Consider the following 19,479-nt stretch of genomic DNA (forward strand, 5'->3'; position numbering starts at 1 on the left):
CTATGATTGAACATGGTACTTAGGTGGGGTGCCAGTTCATTCTGTAGTTCGTGTAGAACGCAGCCTGGGATGTTGTCAGGTCCCATGGATGCTGTGTTCTTGGCTTTGGAGAGTGAGGTTTTTACCTGTGCAGCCATGATTACAGGAACTTTGCATTCTTCTGGTATACAGATGGGCCCTTTAGGGGGTGAGAGGGGGGTAAAGTTAGCACTGAACCTATCTGCCAGGATGTTGGCAATATCAGTTGGTTCTGTATATTTAGTGCCATTGTGCTGTAACTCAGAGCAGATCTGAGTGTTGCCATTGAGATTCTTGACATAGCTATAGAATGCTTTGTGGTTGTCTTTAGAATCAGTGGCGATTTTGTTTTTGTAACTAGCTTTGGCGAATTTTATGAGGTATCGCAGCTTCTTACTGAGGCTGACCAGGGAGCGCCCCCACTCATGGGATTTTACTCTCTTTTGCAACAGTTTCTTCCTTCTGTTGTACAGTTTGTTTATGGCAGGGGACAACCAGATGGGCTTCCTTTTTTTGGAGGATAGCATTTTGTTTCTGTTAGGGATAGCACGATCCATGCACTCTAAGTGCTTGTAAAGTGCATTTGTGTAATATTCAGCAGTTGTACCTCTATTGTCCATCTGGTCGGATCTGACCAATGAGGAATTGACCTCTGGTGTGGAACACCAGTCACCCATGTTGGTGATGACCAGGTCTAGGATATTGCTGCCCCTGGTCGGGGTGTGGATAAGTTGATCCAAGGCATTGGAATTGATGAATTCCAGAAAACATTGAGCAAAAGAGTTGGTACATGAGTAGTTTTCCCAGTTAATGGTTGGGTAGTTGAAATCACCCATTATTAGGGTGTTGGGTTGTACCCTAATATTTTCCAGTGTATCAAGAAAAGAGGAGTTCATAGGTTCATAGGTTCATAGGTTGGTACTAGGCTATCAGCCCTAGGGCCTATAGAAGCCTAGCCATAACAATTCCCTGGCTATTTCTTCCCACACTATTTACTTCCCTGGACCCCTGTCTAGCAGGGCAACTGACATGATCCCCGGGGTGAATTTCCTTTCTCCCATCCAATCATCAAGGTTCTTTTTGAAGAGGGCCAGAGAGGCACTCTGCTTGACATGTACGGGCAATCTATTCCAAAGTCTGGGGAGTCTCTGGGTCAGGAACCTATCCCTCCAGCATGTTTTGTTTATTGTGATGACAAGGTTTAGATCCCTGGGGCGTGTGGCTCTGAGTGATTGGGATTTCTTTAAGTGTAGCATGTCCAACAGCTCTGGGTTTGACATGGCCTTGTATGTTAAGCAGAGATCGCCTCTGAGTAGACGATATGCGACAGAGTATAGCTGGAGTTTTTTAAGGCGGTCAGCATAGGGCATCTGCTTTAGGCCTGTGATTCTTTTAGTGAGGTATTTCTGCTGCCTTTCCAATTGTTGCAGATGTCTTGAGAGGTACATACCAAATGGGGCGTTGTATTCTATAATGGGTCTAATGAGGTATGAGTACAGTGGGACAATGACCTCCTTTTTTCTGGATGAAAAGCCCTTAGTGATGAGGTGTGCCACATAGAAGGATTTCCTGACTGATGTGGCAATGTGCTTATCGAAGGTGAGACCACTGTCCACCTGTGTCCCTAATACTGCCACCTATATGGCAATTCACGGATACATGTTTTTTCCCAAAGGGGATAACTATACATTTCTTGGCACTGAGCTTGAGCCCATGGCTCTGGCACCAAGCATCTGTTTCTGTAAGGCCCATTTGTAGAGTATCCTGGGGCATGGTAGGGGGTCTGTAGCAAGCTACAATCTGGATTGAGGTCTTGCCCAGATTTAGTTGAACTTGGATAATCTTGGATGCATTATGCAGAGCAACTAGCTTGGAGGTGTGGCTATCCTTAATGAATATGGATACGCCTCCACCTTTAGTGTTTCGGTATGGGTTAGGTGGCCGAAAGGTGTGGTATGAATTATAGCCTGGTAATGCAGGCGTGCTCTCTGGAACTTTGTACCAGGTCTCTGTTACTGCACAGATGTCCATGTTCTCCATTTTAAGGAGTGGCTCGAGTGAGTGCATTTTGAGGTTTAGACTTCTAGCATTGAGTAGCATTACCCTCAGATGCTGCTTGCTTGTACCTGTTAGGGTGGTGAATTTGTCATTTAAAACTTGCCTAAAAAAGGCACTATAGGGGTAGCAAGAGCCTTTGCCAGTATCCAGAATCGCAATGGTGACAGGTGCAGGCCATCACTTGCAAAGCATCGTGGTCTTTCGGTCATGTCATCCCAGGTAGACAGATACTGGATTCCCTAAGAATGACACCAGAAGCTTAGCCATATGTTGAAGTCAATCATTTTGTCCTTGTACTGTGGTATCATTCTGGGTGATGGCAGGATGCTACTCAGGGCTAGGGTCATACCTGCCTAGGCTACAAGATCAGAGAGCTTCTCCATGTCTCCTTTCATGTAGTCCAGGGAGGTACATTTCAGGTCATTCACAACAACATGGACAATGACAGTGTCATATTTGTACTTGTTGTGGAGTGACCTGAGTGCTTGCATTATGTGGTGGATCCTGGCACCCGACAGGCAGCTGACAGTAACTTTCTCCTTGTTTAGCCTGGTGACTGGAACATCAGTATGCCTGACTATAGAGTCACCTATGACTAGAGTGTTGATAAATTATGCCTTGTGGTCTGTAGTTGAGTGGCACACTGAGTATGTAGGCTATGTGTCATTTGGGTTGTGTTGGGGGGTGGAGGTTGCGTGCATTTCTGCTTTGGCGGTCTCTGTTGTTTGGGCAGATTTTTATTGAGGACCTCCATGAATATAGGAGTGTGTTTTGTGCTTGTGTGTGTGTGTTTTGGTGGTGTAGGTTTTGAGGGACTATGTGATGAGTATGGTGCGGTGGAAGTGTTTACCTTCTCCTCTTTACCATCTAGTCCAGTCTTCAGTGAAGAGAGCTTTGCTTCCAGTTTGGCTATATAAGTGCATCTCTCACAGGTTTTAGTATTGGGTGGTAGGAGGAGAGGGTTGTCTGTGTACATGAGGCAATTGCTGCATTGCCCCAAGATGCCCAGATTCATCAGGTAAACAGGAGAAAAAACCGTGAGCTTACCTTTAGACATGCCTGGATAGGTGCTTATTTATTAAGCACTAATAACTGTTTTCCTCTGGACAAGTGAGGAAAGTTGAGCGTTGTAGTAATTTGTAGCTTATTTAGTGCTTACAACGAGTTCTGAACAAGTGCTGAGCTCAAAGAAACAGATTTGAGTGCTAAAACTAAAAAGCTGGCTAGTTGCAAGAGAAAATTTGAAAAGCAGACTTTATGGTGCCAGGAATAGTTTAACCCTAGTTAAGCGGGAGGGGGGGGGCTCAGGAGCTTACAAACAGTCCTGGATACAGGAAATCTGTATCTGGACTAGACTTGTCACAGGAAAGGGGGGAAGCAAGCTTAGAATTTTTTTTCAGTAAAGTGGAAATGGAGAAAGCTGGAACAGAAGTTAATTCAAGGTTAAGTATCTGAGTGGGACGGCCTTCACAAATGTTCTCTATTAGATTGAATGAACTAATGACACTAGACTGGGAGGAGTGTCACAGATCAAATATACAGTATGGGCGGGCAACTGTAAAGCCACCATGTATAAGAACACCACAACACTAGGGAGGGTAGGTGGGAAATTATTACAGTTCCTAGCTGTAGCCACTAAATGAACGTTTTAAACAGATCAAGGAGCAAGCAGACTCTAGAGCCCCTGGTAGGTTACCCTGGGTCTGTACACTCTTCTCCTTATCCTCACTGTGGGTTGGTCATCAGCTTTTACATCCTCACCACCCTCAGCCTCATGCACATATTGATGTATGAGAGTGACAGCAGCCCCTAACATTTTGTTAGTTTTGTCAGGTAAAATTTCCCCATCTGTGTACACTGGTGGTTATAGTAGTGTGCTAGGCTGTTCCATGTGTAATTGGCTGATTCTGATACATTTCACCTCACAGCTATGCTAGTTGTCCTTGATTACCTTCCTGCTGCTGTTTGGCCTTCTCATTGGCTTCCCATTTAAGCCCTGAGGTGTGCCATGTATACCCAGTGCTCAGATGTGAACAGATCTGCTATTTCCTGTTTTTTTTTTATTTTGTTTAAAACCCGGTGCGTGGCATGCTCACCCATTTAGGCTATGTACAGAGTGCTCAGGGATCTCTGACACACCCCCTTCCTTAGCTGTGCTTAGCGAAGGGCAAACCCGAGCCACAGAGCTCCAATGAGCTTACAGCAAGCATGACACACACCCTTATGAAGTCATTCAGCTCTTAGACTTGCATTGTTGTATTGCTGCACCTACACGGTTGGGTACAAACTAACACTGAGAGGAAATCTGTGATTCAGTATCAGGCCTCTCATTTGCATAAAACAGAATGCTAATTCATAGTTACCTCACTTACACTCAGCCTTACCTGTTAGCAACCACTACTCCCTGGTATTGTTGAGTTATGCATGCCATTGACTATCATGGCAAAATGCTGATTTGGGTTTAAAAGCTTATTTTTAACTTTTTTCTTATTTTCGGCCCAATCCTGTTTGTGCAACACTGCCCTACGCTTAAAAGGCCGAAATCGGACCAAAAAAATTGAAAGTTATTTTTTATAATTTTACAACTATTTATCATTCCAATGGCTAGATATTTAGCCATTGGCATGCCTACTACATTGAATACATGCTTTATTTGGAGCTGTCATGCCTCCGTTTTGTAATTTTCAGAAATGTATTCGGTTAGTAACCGAATACATTTCAGCAGGTTACACTATTCTTGCACAGATGCCTGCCTGCTTCCTGGATCGCTAATTCACCTCATTTGCAAGGTTTTCACCTGAAAATGGGGTAATTAGCATATAGCAGTGGTGTGCATGCAGGAATAGTGTAGGAGCACTTGTGCAGTTCCCGGGAGCTCGTTCCTGGATCGCTCGTCGGCCATATTGTGTACAGTAGGTCTTGCACTATTCCTGCACACCATGCAAAGCTTGCTGAATCCTGGGGTCTATCTCTCTCTCTGTCTCTCTCTCTCTACATATATATATATATATATATATATATATATATATATATGTGTGTGTGTGTGTGTATGTATATATAAGTGTGTGTGTGTGTGTGTGTGTGTGTGTGTGTGTGTGTGTGTGTGTGTGTGTGTGTGTGTGTATGGATCAACCTAAAAATATTAAAACACCACATCATCGAAGACAAATTCATTGAGATGACATCTTCCAAACTACAACATCGAACACCTGGATCATCAAAAACAAACCCTAGAAAAAGAACCACACAGCCACCATTGTAAACATTGCCTTTCCCCACTGTAGTACGATCTTGGAGTTGGTATATATAGTTAGGGGGAGTGGGAGGGGTGTTGCTTTCTTGTTTGTTTTTTTGTCCTGGTGACCAAGTGGTTCTTTTCCTGGGGAGGCTTTTGGAGATCCGGGTGTTCGATGGTTTAAAGTTTAGAAGATGTCGTCTCGATGAATTTGTATTCGATGATGCTGGTGTTTCAATACACATATTTATATATATATATATATATATATATATATATATATATATATATATATATATATATATATATATATATATATATATATATATATATATATATATATATATATATACATATGTGTGTGTGTGTGTATATGTATGTGTAGTTATATATATATATATATATATATATATATATATATATATATATATATATATCTGTGTGTGTGTATGTGTGCAAGCATGTATTTACATGTGTCCATGAAACCAGAATGTAAGCAATGCCAGGATTCACTGCATTAGTGCACTGGATATAAATATAAGTGGTCAAGGTTACAGTTTACATGCATATCACCAGTGAATATTGTTTGTTACATTGCCCCTTTAATTACTCCAAAAAATTTACAGTACAAAAGTATAAGAAGTTTGGAATTTCCATTTTGGTATGTGCACATACAACTATAATATATGCAAAGTAAACTGACAATATTAATGTTCCTTTGCATATCACACATGAATACCATTTGTTGCTTAGCCCACTTAATTATACTGAACACTTCACAGTAGTATGTTTTAAGACTTTTCATAATTCCATCCATAATGTGTGTGTGTGTGTGTGTGTGTGTGTGTGTGTGTGTGTGTGTGTGTGTGTGTGTGTGTGTGTGTATGCTTATATACAGATATACATCAAAAACATAGCATCATAGCTAGTGGTGAAGGGGGCAGCTGTCCTAAAGGTGAGGGTGAGCTAATATTCATATATATATATATATATATATATATATATATATATATATATATATATATATATATTCATGCACACAAAATACATATGCTGTATATGTTTGTATGCATGACTGTGTAACTATTACTTAAGGAAAACCAACATGCACCACATTAGTGTGGTATCTATAAATCTACATAGTTCGCATTACAGTTCACATGCATATTACACTTGATTAGTGGCCAGTAATTACTCCAACATTGCACTGATCGTATTCATAACAGCACTACCTACTCTGACTGAGAAAATGGATTGGGGGCCCTCCAACCATTCCAGTGTTCTGCCAGTCGCTATTTCTTGGTTAATTCTTTCCAGTTACCATAAACACGGTTCAAACCTATCAGTGCGCATACTATTTTCTTCTTGCTTCTACAATGATTACAGATTTTTGGATTTAATTTAAAGCATTTATTTCAAAATTTATAGCAAATACACTGATAAACATTTGCTAAACAAAACAGTACAGTCTCACAATGAAAACAGACTTAGCATTAACAGTAAATGTCTCTGCTCTTGAAACCCCCACTAATTGAAACAGCAGCAAAACTCATAATCAAAGAAAATGCATCTGGCCAGTGGCAGATAAAGTTTACCTGTGGCCTCTTTTCAAAGCACAGGCCCCTTTTATACATTTTTAGGACCATGCATATAACACATGCATTCTTTGATTCACCTTCCTGATTGTATTAAGTTATATTCTATGCATAATACAGCACCACTTGTTAGAGTGTGTTTTAACTTTGTAGTGTTGAACATTTTTCCAGTAAGCAGTGAAACAAATTGTGTCAAACAATAATGGCAAAACTGCCCATTTCAAAAATTTCAATCATAAAGGGCCCCCTCAAATTTCTGTCATTACAATCCACAAATATTAGTCACTATGCACAAGTAAAAGTCATCTGAATAGTTCCTCATTAAAGAGACCTGTAGCTAACGAAGAGGTTGCTACTAGCAAACAACTTTATATTTCTGTGTTTCATTTACAAATTTGAGCCTGCTGTCCTTGAAGAATAAATTGCCTATGTCACTTAAAAAATTGGTAAGCTGTTAGTATCGCAATAAGGAATGGATGGCAAACCAACAACTGGTTCATAGTTACAAGGCATCTCATCCAAAGGAGGACACACACAGGACTGCAGCACCCCATCCCACTTAAAGTACAATGCACTATCAACAATTAATCTATATGGTTTGGGAATAGAACCCACAGCCCTCTGCATCAAAAGCAAGTTTGCCTCCTATTATGCTACTTACAGTGCTTACAAACTCTGTAACACAAATAGTAATGACCATTTGCTACACAAAACAGTTGCACATTGAAAACAGACAGCATGAGCAGCAGTAAACTTCTCTTCCCTTTTAGCTCATAAATCCTTGCAAATATATGGAGGCTCACAATTCCATGCAAATGCACTGAAACTCACAATTCCAATTTTTGTAAAAAATGTCATGTACTGTTCTACTTTAAATGTGCATGTGCCATCCTATAGATGGACATGCAGGTGCTGCTAAGCATGCATTCCGCGTGCATTCTTAAAGAAGAAATGTAAGCTTGTGGTGAACCCCCACAAGCCTGTGGACCCTAAGTGACTGTCTATGTCGCCTACTGCTGCATCTGGCTCTGGATGTGCTTCTCATCTACATTTTGTTAATGCTCTGAGAAACTCTGTGAGTAGGGAGTCCTGGAAAAATGTGCCTTTGTACTTGCCAATTATAAGAACATTTTGAACATGTGGTGAAAACAGTACATTTCCACAGTGAGTGATAACAAACTTGACAAACTTCCTTAGGAACATCAAATAAACACAGACATGAGAGGCCTGGAAAGTATGTCTCCCAATGTTTTCTGATTGTAGGGCAATTTCAATGCATGTGAGATTTCTCTAGCCCCATATCTAAAGCATATACACTGTGTTCCAGCAAATAATTTTGCTAGCTCAGCTGGTATAAACTGCCATCTATGCAGGACATACCGATGAGTTATGAAAGCTATACCACTTAGTTCTCAACTATGTAAGGCATCACATGCATACAGCCAGGGAACCTTCCTAAAGCTCAGTGGTACTTCATTAATGCATATGTTTTTAGTACCCTGCACTGAATCAGGATTCCTTCCTCAGATGAATTTGTAGGCCTGTCCTATCCTGACATCTTCAGGAGGTAACCAGCTTTATAACTCAGCAGAAGCCTGCCCAGAGATGCCTTCATTCATCTGGATACTCCCTACATCATTACACATACTGGAGATTTCAACATGGTCCTACCTGTTACCATATAACTGTACCCAATTCAATATATAAAAGTCACAAAGAAGTCCATCACAGTATGTAATGTGTGGCTGTATTTCTTCCATGTATTCCTCATATAAGGAACTCAAGATACCAAGGTATATCTATAAGTCACTTAACTCAGTAATGAGAAAGAAGAACAAAGTGCTTGTGCAGAATGAAACATAATACATGTAAATGCAGTTTGCATAATTAAACATGCTTGCTTTCATTCAGTTTAATATTGATTTCATGTGCACTTGTTGGATGTTTGTACCTTCCAAACTTCACCCTGAGAGAAAAATGCCCTAAATTGACATGAAGCAATGCATGCTCTTCCTTGCAGATGCAGACTCCCCTCAGTACATAACAGTAGTCTTACTTAGATATTAAGGGACCAATGCTACTACAATACAATAAGAAGTATATATATTGTGCCCAGTCCTCATTTGCACATTGAGCAAGTTACTAAACAGTAAAAACTGCTTTTCATCTGAGCAAAGCTCTCAACTTACATATTTTAAACAGAGTGCCTTTTACTGGATTGTGGTAGATGGTCTTTCTTGTGTCTCAAATTTTATGAGTAATAGATTCACAGAGCAACTGAAAAAGGAAGTTATATGAGAAAAAGCTACATAAAAAGAGAAGAATACACAGATACACATGGGGAAAATATTTTACTAAAGTTGTCATCTGAGGTAATGTCTACATATGATAATGTATTTATCTCTTTGATTACATGAACTGGTCACATTGTGACAAGCACTAAGAACTTGTGGTACATTAATCGCCCTAAGGAACAATCAGGGATCATATTGTGTAGGCTAATTGTGGCACTGCCAGTAAATTGGATCTATTGTGTTGAATGTGTTCTGACAATAAATGTTACAAAACAGCAGGCATAGTAGAACAGGGTGATGCTCAGTGTTTGTCCTGTGGCACAAATGGTACAGAGTGATGCTTGGCTTTTGTCATACAACATATATGAAACAGATGATACTCTGCTTTTGTAAAATGGAACAAGGTGATGTGCTGCTTTTGTTATATAGACCATATGGAACAGGGAGATGCTCAGTGTTTGTTCCATGGCACATATGGAACAGGGTGACGCTTGGCTTTTTTCATACTGCACATATGGGACAGATGGATGCTGTTCTTTTGCACACAGCATATATGAAACAGAGTGATACTCTGCATTTGTCCTAGACTACATATGAAATAGGGTGATATCCTGCTTTTGTCCTAGACTACATATGAAATAGGGTGATATCCTGCTTTTGTCCTAGACTACATATGAAATAGGGTGATATCCTGCTTTTGTCCTAGACTACATATGAAATAGGGTGATATCCTGCTTTTGTCCTAGACTACATATGAAATAGGGTGATATCCTGCTTTTGTCCTATAGCACATATGGAACAGGGTGATGCTTGGCTTTTTTCATACTGCACATATGGGACAGATGGATGCTGTTCTTTTGTCCTAGACTACATATGAAATAGGGTGATATCCTGCTTTTGTCCTATAGCACATATGGAACAGGGTGATATCCTGCTTTTGTCCTATAGCACATATGGAACAGGGTGATGCTTTGCTTTTAGTATATAGCACGTACAGCACAGTGTGTTGCTCTGCTTTTGTCATACGGCACATATGGAGCAGGGTAATACTGTGCTTTTGCCCCATAGGACATATAGCATAGGGTGATACTCTGCTTTTGCCAATTAGCACATATGGAACACAGTGGTGTTCTGTTTTTATTATATAGCATACTCTTCTCCTATTGAGCATGTAGAACAGGGTGATGCACTCCTTTTGTCAATAACAACATACAGATATGCTCTTTTTTTATATAGCATTTACTTTGGTATTCTACAGTATCACATTCTACCAGACATGCAAACTGTAGTAGACATACCTGATGTGGCTACAGAATGGAAATGTATCTTTATTGCTAATAACTTTCTACCTGAGTCCGTGCATAGCACAGCTGCAGAGGTGTAATAAGATCATTGTTGTGCAGGTATAACTATATCCGGCTGTTTTGCTTATTGCATAATTCTGTGCTCAGTCACTGGCATTTGGTGAAGAATGTTGATTTTTACTACAGTGGTCATTACCAAGATTTATGATTGAAAATGTGCCCTGTATGTGGCAGTGTTACTGGCAATGGCATATTATGCATGTTCCTTTGCCATATTTATTTCCTGGGCTGTGGCATAACAGCTATGCACTGTAATGTATGGCCTAATGTTTTTTTTTTCATGATCCTCATTAATAAGTTGCAGTTCATTCATTCTCAGGCTAATAGAAAGACCACCTGGCGGTCTGCCTTATTATAGTCCACCCTATTTTGTCCTGCCTCTCAGATGAAATTGTTTGCCTATTTGGAGCCCCGTTTCCTCACTGCTACTCTGTCTGCTCCAGTGCTTCAATGCCTTTTATCTCATATACACACAATTGCACACAACACACTAACCAGCATTGTTTTGGATATATTCTTACCTATGCCACCACTGGTCCATAAGTTTTAATTGCAGGGTGTTGGACTTATTGCAAGTTCTGGGTTTACTGTAACAATTCCTTTTGTTAAAATTGTGGTATTATGACTTAATGGTCCTGTGAAACATGTTGATTAATCTCCATGTTCAGTTCAAAACACATTAAACACTCTGAATTGTGTACTAACAGATTTACTGCAAGTTCTGTATTTACTATCACAATTCCTTTTGCCACAGTTGTGATATTGTGATTTAATGGTCCCGTGAAATGCACTGATTGATCTCCATGTTCAGTTCAAAATACATTAAACACTCTGAACTGTGTCCTACCAGATTCTTAAGTTTCAGTCTTTTTTACTACTGCTGAAAGAAATGTTATACTTGGATCATCTTTCCTTAAGAAGTCACAGACGTGCCGCTGTAAATATATTTGTGAATCAGTTTTGGTTTCATCTCTAAGATTTTCTAACCTATTGAAGATGTATCCAGAGTAAAACATGTATAACTTTCTTAATTGTCTGAATATATCATACAGTATTCTGTGTTTAGTCTTACCTTATCAAAGCTAATTTTGCTTTTTTTCTCAGTAAGTATTGAGACTGAGAAGTTTGAATAAGGCTAGATACCTCTGTGCACTGCAAACCAATTATAGTAAGAACTGCTTGAAAAATTAAGAAATATGCTGTTCTGTTGAGTAATGCATATCAATCATATAGTCCCCCTTAGTACTTTAACTTCCATTATATGGCTTGTGAACTGGAACTGCATAAACACTTTGATTAATAAAAAAATAAAGGTCACAAAGGTTATTACAAAACATCAGAATTTCCATATAGTAGGATATCAAACAAGTAGCAGAATCTGATGACTTGTAACCAATAAGAGTAAAAAGCTTCAGTCTTTGACAACTAATCCTAAAGTTGGCTGCAGCTGAAACAGAAAAAGATTCAGCTAACTTCAGATGAAAGACAAAACCTCTTTTTCACTCTCATCAAAAGTAGATATTAACAATTACTGGCACTGCCTTCTATCCACAGAAATTTTCAGTGCAATATAAATGAAATGTGCTACAGGCACAATTACAATCAGCAGTGCCTTTCCACTTCAAGTTCACTCAAAATCCCAGCAAACAAAAGATTGCAAGCCAGAGGTGAATCAGTGTCTTAAAATTGTATCTACTGCAGGCCAACCATGCTATCAGCAAATTACAGTATGAATAAGGAAAATTGGACCAAGGTTTAAAATCTGAAATGATGGCTACAAACCTGACATTTAAATATTCCAAAAGTGTAGGAACATTAGTTTGCCTAATCACTTAGATTCAGAGTTGTCTGCCTGGAAAAGCAAGATGAGTACAAGAAATCCAATGTAATTAGAAAATTAACAGACATTTTTATTTTTAGCATACTACTAACATACTATGTTAAAACCTGTCTTACACTGTGAACTACATTTCTGTTAACTTCCACTGCTCTGTCTCTCTCTCTCTGTATCTCTCTGTCTCACACACACACACACACACACACACACACACACACACACACACACACACACACACACACACACACACACAAACCCAGAGCTTCTGTAACAATACTGGCAATGGGACAATACGCTGACACAGAAAACTCTGACAATCAGAATGTTACTATAAAACTGGATCATTGGTGACTGTATTCTAAGTGATCCAGGTACGTCTCTCCATGGTTATAGAGAAAATGCCTTACTAGTATTTGGCATATGACACAATCACAGGTATGGGGTTGCTCAGAAAACAAAAAAAAAAAGAAATTGGAGATCGATCATACCTGTCAACCTCTTAGAGCAAACAATCTGGACAAAGGCATAAAGAATGGGGTTATAAAGGCCTAAAAATAGGGACAGTTTAAATACTGATCTTACAAACTTAGAAAGTAGATAGAATAACAGGTTTTCCATTAACATGAATTCTCTGAAGGATATAAAGTTTGAACCTCAAATGGGTACCATTATTTTGTCTGCATGTCCTCCCGGTATTTGTGTGGGTTTCCTCCTGGTACTCCTGTTTCCTCCTACATTACAAAGACATGCATCTAGAGCATTTCTCCCTGGGCCTCCACTGAAAATTGGCTTTGTTCCAAGTCGGACTCTCCTGGTAAAGAAATGTTAAACACAATAAAAATTAAAAAAAAAATTCTGACTTCAGTCCTCAATGATTTGCCAGTGATTTGCCAGAAAACCACAATTTTATGAGAAACTGGCCAAAAATATGAGGCAAAAATCTGGACAATTTGTGAAAATTTGTACAGTTAAGAGGTGTGAAATCAGTAACTGTTAGTAGAAGAAATGACCAAAACAATAAAGGAGCAAAATGAACAAAGTGTCCAGATAACATAAATAGACTACAACAGACCACTTTTCTGATTCACTTAAATGTAATGACATGTAAGTTGACATTGTACATGAAAAATACAATCCCCCACAAAATAATAGTACCACTATAAATAAGTCCACAGAAAATGAAATAATTTTATTTGTAAAATATTAAAACAAAAGAATACAATGAATTATTAACTATAACTACAGAATTAGAAAGCAGTATTACTGGCAGAACAAAGACTAATTTCCTACTTTCTAAACTAAAATGAAACTAAGATTACAACCTTATACCTCTGAGATATCCAAATTTTCACAGACTGTCTATATTTTTGCCTCATATTTTTTGTCCATTCCTCATTAAATCTGTGGTTTTCTGGGAAATCACTGAGGAGTGAAGTCATTAAATAATGACATATATTTGAGTTTCAGACTTTATATCCTTCATAACATGCATGCTTACACAAATCCTGTTATTCGAGCAAGTTTCTAAGTTTACAAAATCAATATTTCAAATGTGTCCCTATTTTTTTACTTTTGTCTCCCATTATTTTAGGCTTTGTCCAGATTTTTTGCACTTAGAAGTTGAGAGGTATGTACAGCACGTTAGCTCTAAGAGCAGAACTGCTTGTTGAATATGCATGCTGTTAATCACACTTACGTTTCCAAACACTGTTTTATGGCCAGCAGCAGTCTTAGTGACCATAAAACGGTGCAGGGAAGCATGAGCAAACAATGTAAACAAAACTGCTTGCCTGGAGATAAACCTTTTATACGTGTCTCCGTGGACAGCTTGTAAAAGGTAAGGGCGAGTTGGGTATAAGAATTAAGCAGGAGAGGTTAAATATGAAGAATGCATGCAGATGCATTATTAGTAGTGCAGGCATAAGTATGAACAGAGGGTAAATGGAAAAAAATGTACTTGGTTAATGCATTTAAATGTGATTGTGATTGTCTCACAAAGAAACATTTTAAAAAGAAAGACATCCATACTGATATAATAATAAATGAGCCTCTTTCCAATTCTTTACCCATGTACATAACCAAAACCAGACATGCTAACAATGGATATGAAAGGGACACAATGCATCATTGTAAGAAAGAGGAGTAAACCTACCCTAGTACCTTACTTGCATAGCTTGGAGCCATCTTTTAAATCTCAAATCTTCCATGCTAGGTTTAACTAGTGTGGTGTCCTAGATGTGTGCATGCCTCAAAATGTAAGTACATTGTCTTGTCTCCTATTGCACAGAGTATAAGTTAAAAACACTAGTGACTGCTACATACTGTGTTTTGGATGCTGTTATTGGGAAATGTAAGCTCTCATGTTTGTAACTTTATCATTGTTTGTAAGTACCATGTGGAATGCTGGTAGAACTCTAATGCTATTCCATTCAAGCTTAAGTGATTAAGTCTGGAGCTATACTTACCTGAGCATTACTGTAGGAAACTGTGAAATGAGAAAACTTTAGGACATTACAGTGTGGAAACACAGTTCTAGTGTATAGTTACATACACTGTAAAGAGTTTGCGCAGCACTGCTGATTAGCTGAATAAGAAAGTGAAGCAACTGTCAGATAATTTTCATATAACTGTATCTAGTGGTTAAAAGAGCTTTGATTATGAAAGTATAACCACTCTGCAGCATGTTTTATGTCTAATACTGTTTAAGTACAACTGTTTTACTGGTAAGTGTATGTTCATGTAAGGATTGTTGGTCAATTATTGGCATAACAGGCAAAACCTCTCAACTGCTCTAGTCATTGTACTATTTTTTTCGAACAAAAAAACAGAGTTTTCTCCTTTCTTATATGCTCTATCCTGACCCTCTTTACTAAACAACTGTAGTTTTATATGCTTATTTCTTTCTCTTTTTCAGTCAATCTATCTCTTAGCTGCGTTCACTAGAGTTAAACTGCAATAGTGTGCTGATACCTGTTCACCAGATCTATCTGTAAGCTTCCTCACAGTTTAACAGGACACTTTAAAAGTTTCATCTTTCTGGTGTCTAACAAGCACCCAGTGTAGGTTTACACGTAAATATATTTGTGTTCCTGTAACTTTATCAAAATACTACCAGAGACTCACACTCTAGGACCTGAACCCCCCCCCTGCATTTTCCTTGCAGGGCTTTAAATCTTTATTTGTACTTAGGTAATCTTGGGTCTCTCCTGACTCACTCCCATTAACAATGTTGTTTGCTCTGAAATTAGTTTCTTGGCTCAGCCTGCTCCGTTTGCCTTTGCGATGCTCGGGCTCCCTTTCCGCCCCATCTTAACCCCCTATTCCCACCCAGCCCTGACATAATTTCCTTTATAGTTAACCAGTTGTTCCACCAACACGGGATCACTCCCCCTATTTCCCATTACAGCAATACAATCATCTACAATTTTTTCACTACCCTCCTCCCCATTACCTTTCAGCCAACCAAAGTCTCTACCCACACTCTTCCTATACTTACTTTCCATATTGTGCTACCTTACTTTAATTGAACATAGGCTTAACCACAACAGCTATCTTCTAGCTGTACATTAATCTCTCAACCCTCGTTCATCTCAGAATACTTTCCTATATCTCCCTCTCCACTCTCTCATCCAATTCTCCTGCCCCAACCTAGTAAGTTTCTGCATCATGACAACATTTCATACAAAACAGAAATAAAAAAGACACTCCTACTTCTGTTTCACCAGATGTCCTCCCTGCTAGTCGCTACTCTGTTAAAGTCTGGTGACATTCACCTTAATCTTGGACCCCCTTCATCCACCAACAACACCCAATGCAACCCCACTCCAAACTATAACTCCAACCTAACTACTATTCATCTTAAGCTTTATGCTCTAAATATCTGTAGCATTCTGAATAAAAATGCAGAATTACATGCATGGATAGACCTTCATTCCCCAGGCCTCCTAATTCTCACAGAGACCTGGCACAAACCACATAACTCAGATAATGAAATTCTCTCACCTGGCTATAACATACAATGTTTGGATAAAATAAATAGAAAATGTGGAGGAGTAGCTTTCCTTTACCAGGACCACCTCACAGTAACCTCCTCTACCTCTGTCCCCCCCCCTGCTGAAATTCTCTCAGTAAATGTAATTCTCAACAAACACCTTACCTTAACTATTGCCACCATATACATACCTCCTGGTGATAATATCTCCCTTCTTGAACAAATACTATCCTGGTTCTCAGAGAACATTACAACAAAAACATCCATCTTAGAGGATGTCAACATAAATTGGCATCCCTTTAAAACAGACTCCTCTTGTCAAAGTATAAACCATTATGGCTTCACACAGGTCATCTCAACTCCAACCCACCTAAATAAACTCTCAAACTTACACTCAGTTATCGACTGGATACTAGTATCTCATCCCAAGAAATACCATAAACCTGAATCACTATCTGACTCTCTTAGTGATCATGCACCTATCCGAGTACATAGATACACCTCCCACACTACTAGTACTCACAAATATAAAATTTTCCATAAACTGACTAACTTCAACCCAGAATACTTAAATAGCATCCTTTCCTCCATTAACTGGTCTTCACTCTTTTCACTGCCTCTTAATGATGCTGTCCTACACTTCAATTCGACTTTCTGAAATATTCTCAACACTCTTGCCCTCTAAAAACAACAAGAGTTAAATCTCAAATCTCCCCTTGACTTACCAACACACTTATTCCTCTATCCATGTCAGAGATCTAGCATGGAAAAAATGGCCTGAATCAAAATATCCTTCAGACTTATAAAAATATAAATAACTTGGAAACAAAAATAAAAAAAAAAATGACAGAATATGATAAAAGAAATTTCTACTCACAATCCATCTCTAATCACAATAATAACCCCAGGAACTTCTGGAAGTCAGTTAACCACATATTACATCTAGGTAACTCATCATCTCCCAACCTGATCCTAAGCTGTCTCCCACAGAAATAGCCACCCAGTTCAATTACTTTTTCATCAACACCATCAGTAAATTACTGCTTTCTAGCTCCAGATCTCTTCTTAACTCCAACTTAGCTTCACATTCATCTAGCCCTCACTCTGACAAACACCCCAATCCCCCCCAAAACACCTTTTCTCTTCAACCAGTATCAACTGCCTATATCAAAAATCTTCTTCAGAACCTAAAGCCATGCTGTCCTTCTGCTGACAACTTGCCACCATACTTCTTAAAAATAGCACTGCATACCCCATATCTATTCTGATAAATCACTCATTGTCTGAATCTACTGTTCCATCAATCCCCCCATCCATAAAAGAGGAAAATCTACAGAAATTTCCACTTTTAGGCCTGTAGCTATTCTCTCTCAACTCTCAGAAATCATGGAAAAATACGTCCATGCACAATTACTATGCCACCTATTACTAGAAAAACTTTTAACACCCACTCAGCATGGTTTTTGACTGAACCAGAGTACTTCCACTACTCTCTTGGCTTTCCCAATTCAGGTGTCCAATCCAGAGACAATAACAAACTAGTATCTTGCCTATTCCTGGACTTATACAAGACATTCAATATTGTGTCTCATCCTGTGCTCATTTCTAAACTGACAGAACTTAATTTGTCCCCATCCACTATCTCTTGGTTCAGCAGCTACCTGTCCAATAGGCAACAATCTGTTAAATGGCTTTCTACACTGTCCCCTCCTCTGCCAATCACCACAAGTGTGCCCCAAGGCTCCATCTTTGGACCTCTTCTATTCAACATTTTTACTAATAATCTTTATAAATCCTGCCCCAACTCAACTCTGATTCAATAAGTGGATGATTTTACAGTCATCACATCCTCTGATTATTTCTCAGACCTGCTTTCCAAAACCCAGCAAATTTCACAAATATTGAGACCTGGCTAACTGATAACCAGCTAATACTCAATGCTAAGAAAACTAAATGTTAAATAAAATTAAGAATTCAATACACAGGAGGTTCAGATTCAAATGTTTACTAGTGTACACCAGGAGGCAAAAAACGTACAAGTACAGAATTTTGTCTGACATGAAACAGGAAGCACACAATTTTATATAGGTTTAACATTTAAGCTATGCCCACCTTACTGACGTGATATGTCACAGGGCATCTACAACACTTTAGCTTACAAGCCTTCATTCATTAAATCTGCTGATGCTGTATATTTTAAAAAACTTTTCCTCTAGATACAATACGGCCTTGCTATCCAGCTGGTCAGTCATAATGTCTTTCTGTAAAGTTACTTGTTCAAGGTTTCATATCAGTTCAAATACAATAGCAGCTTCAGTCTTTTAATGCATGTCTTTGTTCTCTGTTACACTTTTTCACACAGATGCGTGCTATCTTAGTAACACATATACAAGGCCAGATCATTCCAACAGGAAAGAACAGAAGATTTCATTATTTCACACATTTAATTTCTTGACCCAGCAGATAATCACTTGTGAAAAGCATAAACATTAAAACTTGCTAAACTAGCATTCTGCCAGGGTCAGAGATCAGCTTTGCTTCAAGCCACACTGCAGTTTCAAAACTACTTCACATTTAGACATGAATTAATTTTACTACTATATGATTAATGGAATAAAATGCATTATATACTACTTTGCTTTTAAGCTAGCATTTCTCATGTATTCAAATACACATTTTTCTAACATTTTCCCCCCTATTAATACTTTTTATTTTATTTTGAAGTATGCATAGTGTCATTTCATCTCCTAGCCTTTTCCACTCAGGATTTTCAGCTAGGTGAGTCATTCAATCTATACTTCAGAAAAAGCGTCATCTGTGATCAATCTTTCAATCTCGATATCTTGGTAAAAGGTTTCAGTAACAGATACATCAACAAAATCTTTGATTAGTCTTTTCATGCAGGGAATCCCACAGCAAGCACATGCTCCTATTAGGAGTATACCCACACAAATGGCAATCAGAATATTCATTAGGATGGAACCCCATCCCCCAAATAGATTCTGGAAAAAGTCCATCAGTGGGTTTGGGCCTGGTTCAGTCATGGCTGATACTTGCTGAATTACCTCTAGGTGGTTGTTTATCTCA

Source organism: Protopterus annectens, chromosome 1.part1 (assembly GCF_019279795.1).
Source record: "Protopterus annectens isolate FY-2018-M chromosome 1.part1, PAN1.0, whole genome shotgun sequence".
Lineage (NCBI taxonomy): Eukaryota > Metazoa > Chordata > Ceratodontiformes > Protopteridae > Protopterus > Protopterus annectens.